The sequence below is a fragment of the Solanum dulcamara genome, chromosome 3, assembly GCF_947179165.1.
Source record: "Solanum dulcamara chromosome 3, daSolDulc1.2, whole genome shotgun sequence".
NCBI classification, from domain to species: domain Eukaryota; kingdom Viridiplantae; phylum Streptophyta; class Magnoliopsida; order Solanales; family Solanaceae; genus Solanum; species Solanum dulcamara.
In genome coordinates, this window is record NC_077239.1 from 38,565,366 (window position 1) to 38,573,008 (window position 7,643).

The window sequence follows — 7,643 nt, forward strand, 5'->3', positions numbered from 1 at the left end:
GTTGGATATGAATATTATTTATGATCATTAATAGTGTGGAAATAATGGAAAAGGCAAAGGGCAAAAAGGAAAGTTGGCAAAGTGGCCTATGGTAATATTGTGGAAGGCTAGGGGTAAAATAGGAATTTCATAAAGTCTTCAAGAAGATTCATGTGGGCCCCACATGCCACATGACATCCCGTGATTGGAGGAAAGGGGTGTGTTGGACCAATGAGATCTTGACACGTGTCACCACTTAGGTCTTGACTTGTGTCGCCACTTAGGGCTTGACACGTGTCACCACTTGGGGGATGACATGTGTCACCCCTAAAGTTGTATATATATATATATGAGTCTTATGACTCATTAATTTCCACACTCATCTAGAGATTTCAATACAATAAAAACGAAATGACAAGAGAAAGAAAGAAGAGAAGAGAAGAGAAACTTAGGCTAGAAAGAAGAAAGAGCTACGGTTTTGGGAGGAAAAAAAGGTAAGTTTTCCGATTCCGTGCCGAGAATTAATTATATGAGTTATACCATGATGTTATGAATATATTATTAATGAAATTTTATGGTTTGAAGCAGCCCAAAAACGTTACCAAACAGCCCATAAGTTTCAGCTGCGCTAAAGGAAATTCCGAGGCAAGTTTTGGCGAGTTTTGGTGAATTTCGGGAAAGGTAAAGTTTTCTGTTTTGAACTGGACTTTATGATGATGTTATGAAGTATATTACATGTCTTAAAATATGCTGGAAGTGGAAAAAATGTATAAGGATGTTTGACGTTGGAAACAAACTAAATGGAAGTCGTAGTAGTTAAATCGAAGTCGCGTAGTGTGTTGTTTGGTGGTGGTTTAATTGCGTGTTGCAGGGCTGTAAATTACTCAAAAATGGATGTGGGTGCTGCTGGTTGCAGCCACACGACCCTCCATTTGGTATGATTAAATATTTTACGAAATAAAGGTTAAAAACTCTACTTTGGTATCGTAGTTTTGAACGAGTTATTTGGAGCTTGTATTGTGTAAATTTGAAGTGATTTACTTGTATACATGCTGCTGGCTGTTGTTTTTGGTATGGTTGTTGACATGATGGCCGAGTTGAGAACTCGGGGATGTTGAAGTTATAGGGGAGATGCTGCCCGATTTTCGGTAGATTCGGAGCTAGTAATGAATAGTTGAGGGAAATGAATAAGGAAAGGACCTCTATGGAGACTTGGTTGTAGAGTTGGAATTGGAAAGTGAAAGGTTATTAACCTTAGTATTAATTTCATGTTAAATAGGTTCAAGAGACGACGAGGCGAGCATAGTTAAGAGTAATCCGTAAGAGGTACGTAAAGCGAACCTTTCTTTCTTTTGGCATGTCTTTGTCATAAGTACGTAAAGCTTATACTTTCTCTTCTTTTGGCATGTATTTGTTATAAGTATGTAAAACCTTTCTTTCTTTTGGTATATTTTTGACATAAGTATGTAAAGAATATTCTTTCGATTTTCATGTTTTGACATAAGTATGTAAAGCTAATCTTTGTTTTGGTATGGTATTTATGAAACAAAAATATGACTTTTATATAATTTCAAAGAGGTTCCTATTCCTAGAGCCATTAGGATAGCCAATTCCTTGATTTCCAACAGGTATTTTATTATGCTTCGATACGTCTATATGATTCCAGAAGATTTATTCTGATATAATCCAGGGTAACTTTCGAAAGGTACTTGACATGAGTCTCATCTCGATTTTTAAATGATAGCTCATTCTGATTATTCCATTGAGTCTTAAATATGATTTAAATTGCATATAGTTTCTCACCACTCCACTCGTGGATGCCTCAATGCTTCCTTCACTGAGCCTGGGCCAGGATATGTTATCGTGCATACTTCTCTGCATTGTTTGCCGTGTCCCGACGTGAGGGGGCAGGTATGACATGTATATGGGGTGGTAAATGTTATGCCACGGAGTTATGCTGTGCCATGTACATATATGTTTGTGATATGATATGATATGATATGATTTGATATGGCCATCTGATATGATATGATTTGTTACGGAGATATTCCCTACTCTGGTGTTATGCTGTGCGGTGGCGCCAATGACAGGAGGGCGACCACATTTGTTCACCAAGTCCCATAATGGGGCCGGATATGGCATATGTTTTTCTGCATACATTATCTGAGGTTTTGATCAGCATTTGATATCTGCGGATATTTTGCTCAGTTTTGTACATTCTATTGCGGTAATGACTTTACTTATTACAACCCATTATATGTGGTTTGATAAGCATTTGATATTTCTGGATATTTTGCTCATTTTTGCACTTTCTGCTTTGGAAATAACTTTATTTATTACAGTTCATGCTCTACATACTCGGTATATTTTCCGTACTGACCCCCTTTCTTCGGGGGCTGCGTTACATGCCCGCAGGTACAGACGATTGGTTTGCTGATCCGCTCGCTTAGGACATCCACCATGTTGGTCGACAGTGCTCCTTTGTTCGGAGTCCTATTTTGGTACTGACACTTTCTATTGTATATATATATACGTTGTTCAGGGTACGGCGGGGCCCTATCCCGTCATATGACTAGGATATCATTTTGTAGAGGTCTGTAGACATGAGATGTGGGTTTTGTATATATATGTTTTGGGTTTTTTTTTGTGTTTCGTGATGGCCTATCGGCCATCGTGCATTATATCTGTTTAGAGATCCCTTCTAATCATTACCTATGTTTATTCGATTAATGTACTAAGTGGGGCTAAGGGTACGTATGGGTTCCCAACTCGGGCACCAGTCATGGCCTACAGAGTTGGGTCGTGACAGGGAGAGTGTCATGTGGCAACAGCTGCAGTAAGAGGGTGGGCCCCACATGCCACATGACAGCCCATAAGTGGAGGAGGTGGTGCGTTGGCCCTATGAGGGATTGACATATGGTCACCACTTGGGGCTTGACACGTGTCACCTCCTAAAGTGGCCTATATATATAATTTATGACTTTTATGGTTATCTTTATCCTATAAGTTTCATTCTTATCTCCAAAAGTCAAGAAAATTCTAGAGAAAAAAAGAGAAGAGGAACTTAAGCTAGAGAGAAGGAAAAAGCTACAGTTTTGGGAGGAGAAAAAGGTAAGTTCTCCAATTCCGTTCTGTGAATTAATTATATGGGGTATACCATGAAGGTATGAAGGTGTTATTAATGTAAATTTATGGTTTAGAGTAGCCCCAAACGGACAACAAACAGCCATGAAGTTTCAGGCGCGCTAGAAGAGCTTCCGAGGCAAGTTTTGGCGAGTTTCGGATAAGGTAAGGCTTTCCCTTTCAAATTGAAGTTTATGATGTTTTTATGGGGTATATTAAATTTCTTAAATGAGGCTGGACGTGGGAAAATTTCATAAGGATTCTTGACATTAGAAACAAACTAAATTGAAGTCGCTAGCGTTAAATCGAAGTCGAGTAGTGCGTTGTGATTGTGGTGCTGCAGTTGCAGCTGGTTGGATGGAGTGTTTCAGGGATGGAAAGTGTTCTAAAAGGGGTGTGATTACTGCTGGTTTCAACCACACGGCCCTCCGTTTCGTATTGTTAAAGTTTTTACGAAATAAAGGCAAAAAAATCTATTTTGGTATTGTAGTTTTGAGTTAGTTGTTTGGAGTTGTATTGAGTGACATTGAAGTGATTTGATTGTATATATATATATATATATATGATAGTTTTTGTTGTTAATATGGCTGCTAAGATTATCAGTTAGATAGGGAAAGTTATAAAGGATATGTTGCTCGATTTTTGGCAACTTCAGAACTAGTAATAAGCTAGTCGAGGGAAATGGATAAGGGAAGGATTCCTATGAATACCTTGGTGTAGGGTTTGAAATTGGAAAATGAAAGGTTATTAATCTAATTATTACTTTCATTTTAAATAGGTTAAGGAGATATCGAGGCAAGTTGGGTTATGATTAATCCCTAAAAAGGTATGTGAAGCTACCTTCTTTCTCTTGGCATATTTTTGGCATAAGCAGGTAAAGCTACCCTTCTTTTCTCTTGATATGTACTTGACATAAGTTATGATGTTATGATGAGATATTTATGGTATCGAGTCCCTTGATGGGCCAGGTATGGTATATGTTACTATATAAGGATCGGGCCGAACGTTCCTCGGCATATGTTACTATATAAGGATCGGGCCGAACGTTCCTCGGCATATGGAGTCATCATATACATATATGTTCCTTGGCATATATGTATATGATGACTCCATGAAGGAAAGTAGAGAGTATATAAAGACTATCCTTTCTCTTTTTTTGGCATGTCCTAGATGTACGTAAAAGATGATACAATCTCGGAGGTGACTCCATTCCTAAGTGTTTCTTACTCATCCTCTAATGTTGGAACTCTTACAATAATTGAGCTATTGCTTCTCAAGTTTTTCTATACATTGGGAAGTAGTAAGTATGTAAAGCTAATATTCCTTTCTTTTTTGCATGATATTTATGAAACAAATAGATGAAGTGTATACGATTCCAAGGAAGTTCGTCTTCTTAAAGCCACTAGGATAACCAACTTCTTGATTCCCAAAAGATATTTGATGGTGACTTGATACGGGTATATGATTCCAAAAGTTCCATTTGGACCTAATACATTGTGGCAATCAAAAGGTACTTGATATGACTCTTGTCTTGGTTTTTGAATGATAGCACATTTTGAGTATTCCATCGAGTCTCAAATATGATCTAAAATGACTATGATCTCTAAGACTCTTTTGATATTGTTACACCCCACATCTTTGAACTCAGAAGGTTCCTTAAGTTACTTAGAAGCTAGTATGTGAGCCACTTAAGTTATGAACCTATTGAACAACTCTAAGAAGGGAGAATGTGACACCCCATGGTAGGGGAGGTTGGAAATAGGGTCAAGAGAAGTCGGAGGGAGTTGGAGGCCAAGTGATGAGTCGTAGGACTCGATTTGCTTACGTACGCCCCTAACTTAGAAGTTTTACATACTTAAGCTATTTGAGTATATACCAAGCTTGCGTAGCACGGATGACATAGGCCTTTAAAATAAGACGAGATTACGAACCCACAAGGAGGGAAAAAAATTGCGTGGGGCAGCCAATGGGAGGGTGACATGTGGAAGCACCTAAGCAAGCAGGTGACTCACCTGCTTGGGGTCAAGTAGGTGACCCACCTGCTTAGGGGAGGTGGGCCCCACTGCCACGTGGCAGCCCCTCCTTCAGCGCATGGGTGCGGTGGCCCAATAGGGACTGGACATGTGTCACTTCTTGGGGCTGACACATGTCACACCCTAAGACCACATATATGTATGGATATGTATCATATACTCCAGCTTCCTTCATCAAATTTCCAGCAAAAACAAGCATGAACAAACCCTAAAAGTGGAGAGAAAATTGTGACGACTTGGAGAAAAATAAGGTAAGTCCCGATTTTGTTCCATAAATTAATTATCTAGCATATACCATGGTGATATGGAAGTATTATTAGTATAAAATTAGAGTTCGGTGCAGCTAAAAAATGGACAGCAAGCTGCCACAACGGTTCAGCACGCTAAAAAATTCTGAGACGCGATTTCGGCGAGTTCTAGCCAATTTCGGGAAAGGTAAGGTCTTCCCCTTTAATTTGAAGTTTATAATGTTATTATAGGGTGTATTACACACCTAATGGGATGATGTAAATTGGGTAAAAGTCGTGGAAGGTTTGACGTTAGAGATAAACGAATTTGGAATCGCTATAGTTGAATTATAATCGAATAACGCGTTGTGCTTGGGGTGTGTGACTGCTGGTCGTGTGGTAGTGTGTTGTGATGCTGGAAAATGATTTAATGAGGGCGTGGGATCTGCTGCTTGCAGCCACACGACCCTCCGCTTTGTACAATTAAAGAATTCACGAAAAGGAGAATAAAAACCCGAGTTTTGGTATTGTAGTTTCGAATGAGTTGTTTGGGGTTTATATTGTGTAATGTTGCTATAATATACATATATATGAGCTGCTGGTTGTGTTGTTGGTTGGATGTAGGTGTTAAGTACATGACTGGAAATTCGGATAGGGCACATTATAGGGGAGGTGCTGTCCGATTTCCGTTAACACCTTAACTAGTTAGAAAACTAGTCGAGAAGGCGAGCGAAGGGGTGAATGCTATGAATACTCGTGAGTAGTCTAAGTTGATGAGAAGTATAAGGTTGTTAATACTTGTGTTACTTCCATGTTAACTAGGTTTCGAGGACAACGACGTGAACACAATTAAGGGGAGTCCATAAGAGGTATGTGGAACTTTCTTTTGGCATGTTTTTGGTATAAGTGCGTACAACTATCTTTCTTTCCTTTTGGCAATGTTTAGACTTAAGTGAATTGTATATGAAGTGTGGGGATAATTCCATTCTCATAATTACAAGTACAACTCATAACCCCTATCCACTGTTCAGTATTGCCTAGTAGGGCTTCTATGTGTTAGAATGTAGTGTGTGAGAAGCTATCTCTCCTTTCCATTGAGATATATTTGATACGAAAATGAGATTATGACGCCATAGTGGTTCACCAAGCCCCATGATGGGCCGGGTACAAAATATATATATGCAGATCACCTGAGGGAAAGTACACACTATATAGAGCTTATTCTCTTTCTTCTTTTGGGCATGTCCTTGTCTTAGTTGTAAGTTGAATATGATCTGAGCTCCGGCGTAACTTCATTCTTAGCATCTCCTGTTTACTTTTGAATATCAAACTCTGATAGTAGTTGAACTATTTTCCTGGAAACTTTTATATGTTAAAGAGGTACCAAATATACAAGCTCCGAGTCGTAAAGACTATACAAGACTATGTGTTTTAATTTCATAAATGAGTTGGCCCTACGTGAAATACATGTCTAGGATCCCCGAGATTACTTTTGAGACAGCCCATAATGGCATTTAGAGAATGCTCGAGATGACTACTTCGTTACTCAGGTCTTCAAATAAAAGCTCAATTTTCTTATTCTATCGGGTCTCTCATAATGATTTAAATTACATATAGTTACTCACTACTCTACTCGTATATACTGTAACATTTCTTTCACTGAGTCCCAGGCCGGGTTCGTTATCATGTACAACTCACTGCATTGTTCACTGAGCCCTTACTAGAGGGTCGGGTACATATGTATATATGTATGATGATGATGTGTTGCAAAAGAGTGGTGATAGCACCGGACCTATAATGGTCCTATAGATGTGATTCGCCGGATCTTTGAAAGGGCCGACTATATTGTATAATTTGAGTATGCATGCTTTTGTGATTCACAAAGTACAGGTACATGTTTCTGGTTTGATAATTTGTTCTCCTACTTCTCTATTTCGGATATACCTCCAGTCGTATTATGTTATGTTTTACATACTCAGTACATATGTCGTACTGACCCCCTTCTTTGGGGGGCTGCGTCTCATGCCCACAGGTACAGGTACACAGGTTGGGGATCCGCCAACGTAGGAGTCCCACTCAGCGGTCCAAGAACGCTCTATTGTGCTGGAGCCTGATTTTGGGTACTAAAACTTGATGCATGTATATAAGTTTTGTTCACGGGTACGGCGAGGGCCCTGTCCCACCTTATATTACTGTTCTTTTGATTCTTACAGGTCTGTGGATATAGATGTGGGTTGTATGTGTGTAGAGCGTATGTGTATATAAGTTGTATATACGTTGT

At 39.2% G+C, this 7,643-nt stretch overlaps 1 long non-coding RNA gene across 1 annotated transcript; it reads left to right on the plus strand.

Moving 5' to 3' along the window:
- Positions 1-388: 388 nt before the first annotated feature.
- On the plus strand, positions 389-2,474 carry LOC129881621 (uncharacterized). The gene is made up of 3 exons (XR_008765642.1): positions 389-473; positions 1,259-1,305; positions 2,395-2,474. It is a non-coding gene; the product is annotated as an uncharacterized LOC129881621 (long non-coding RNA).
- Positions 2,475-7,643: the final 5,169 nt, after the last annotated feature.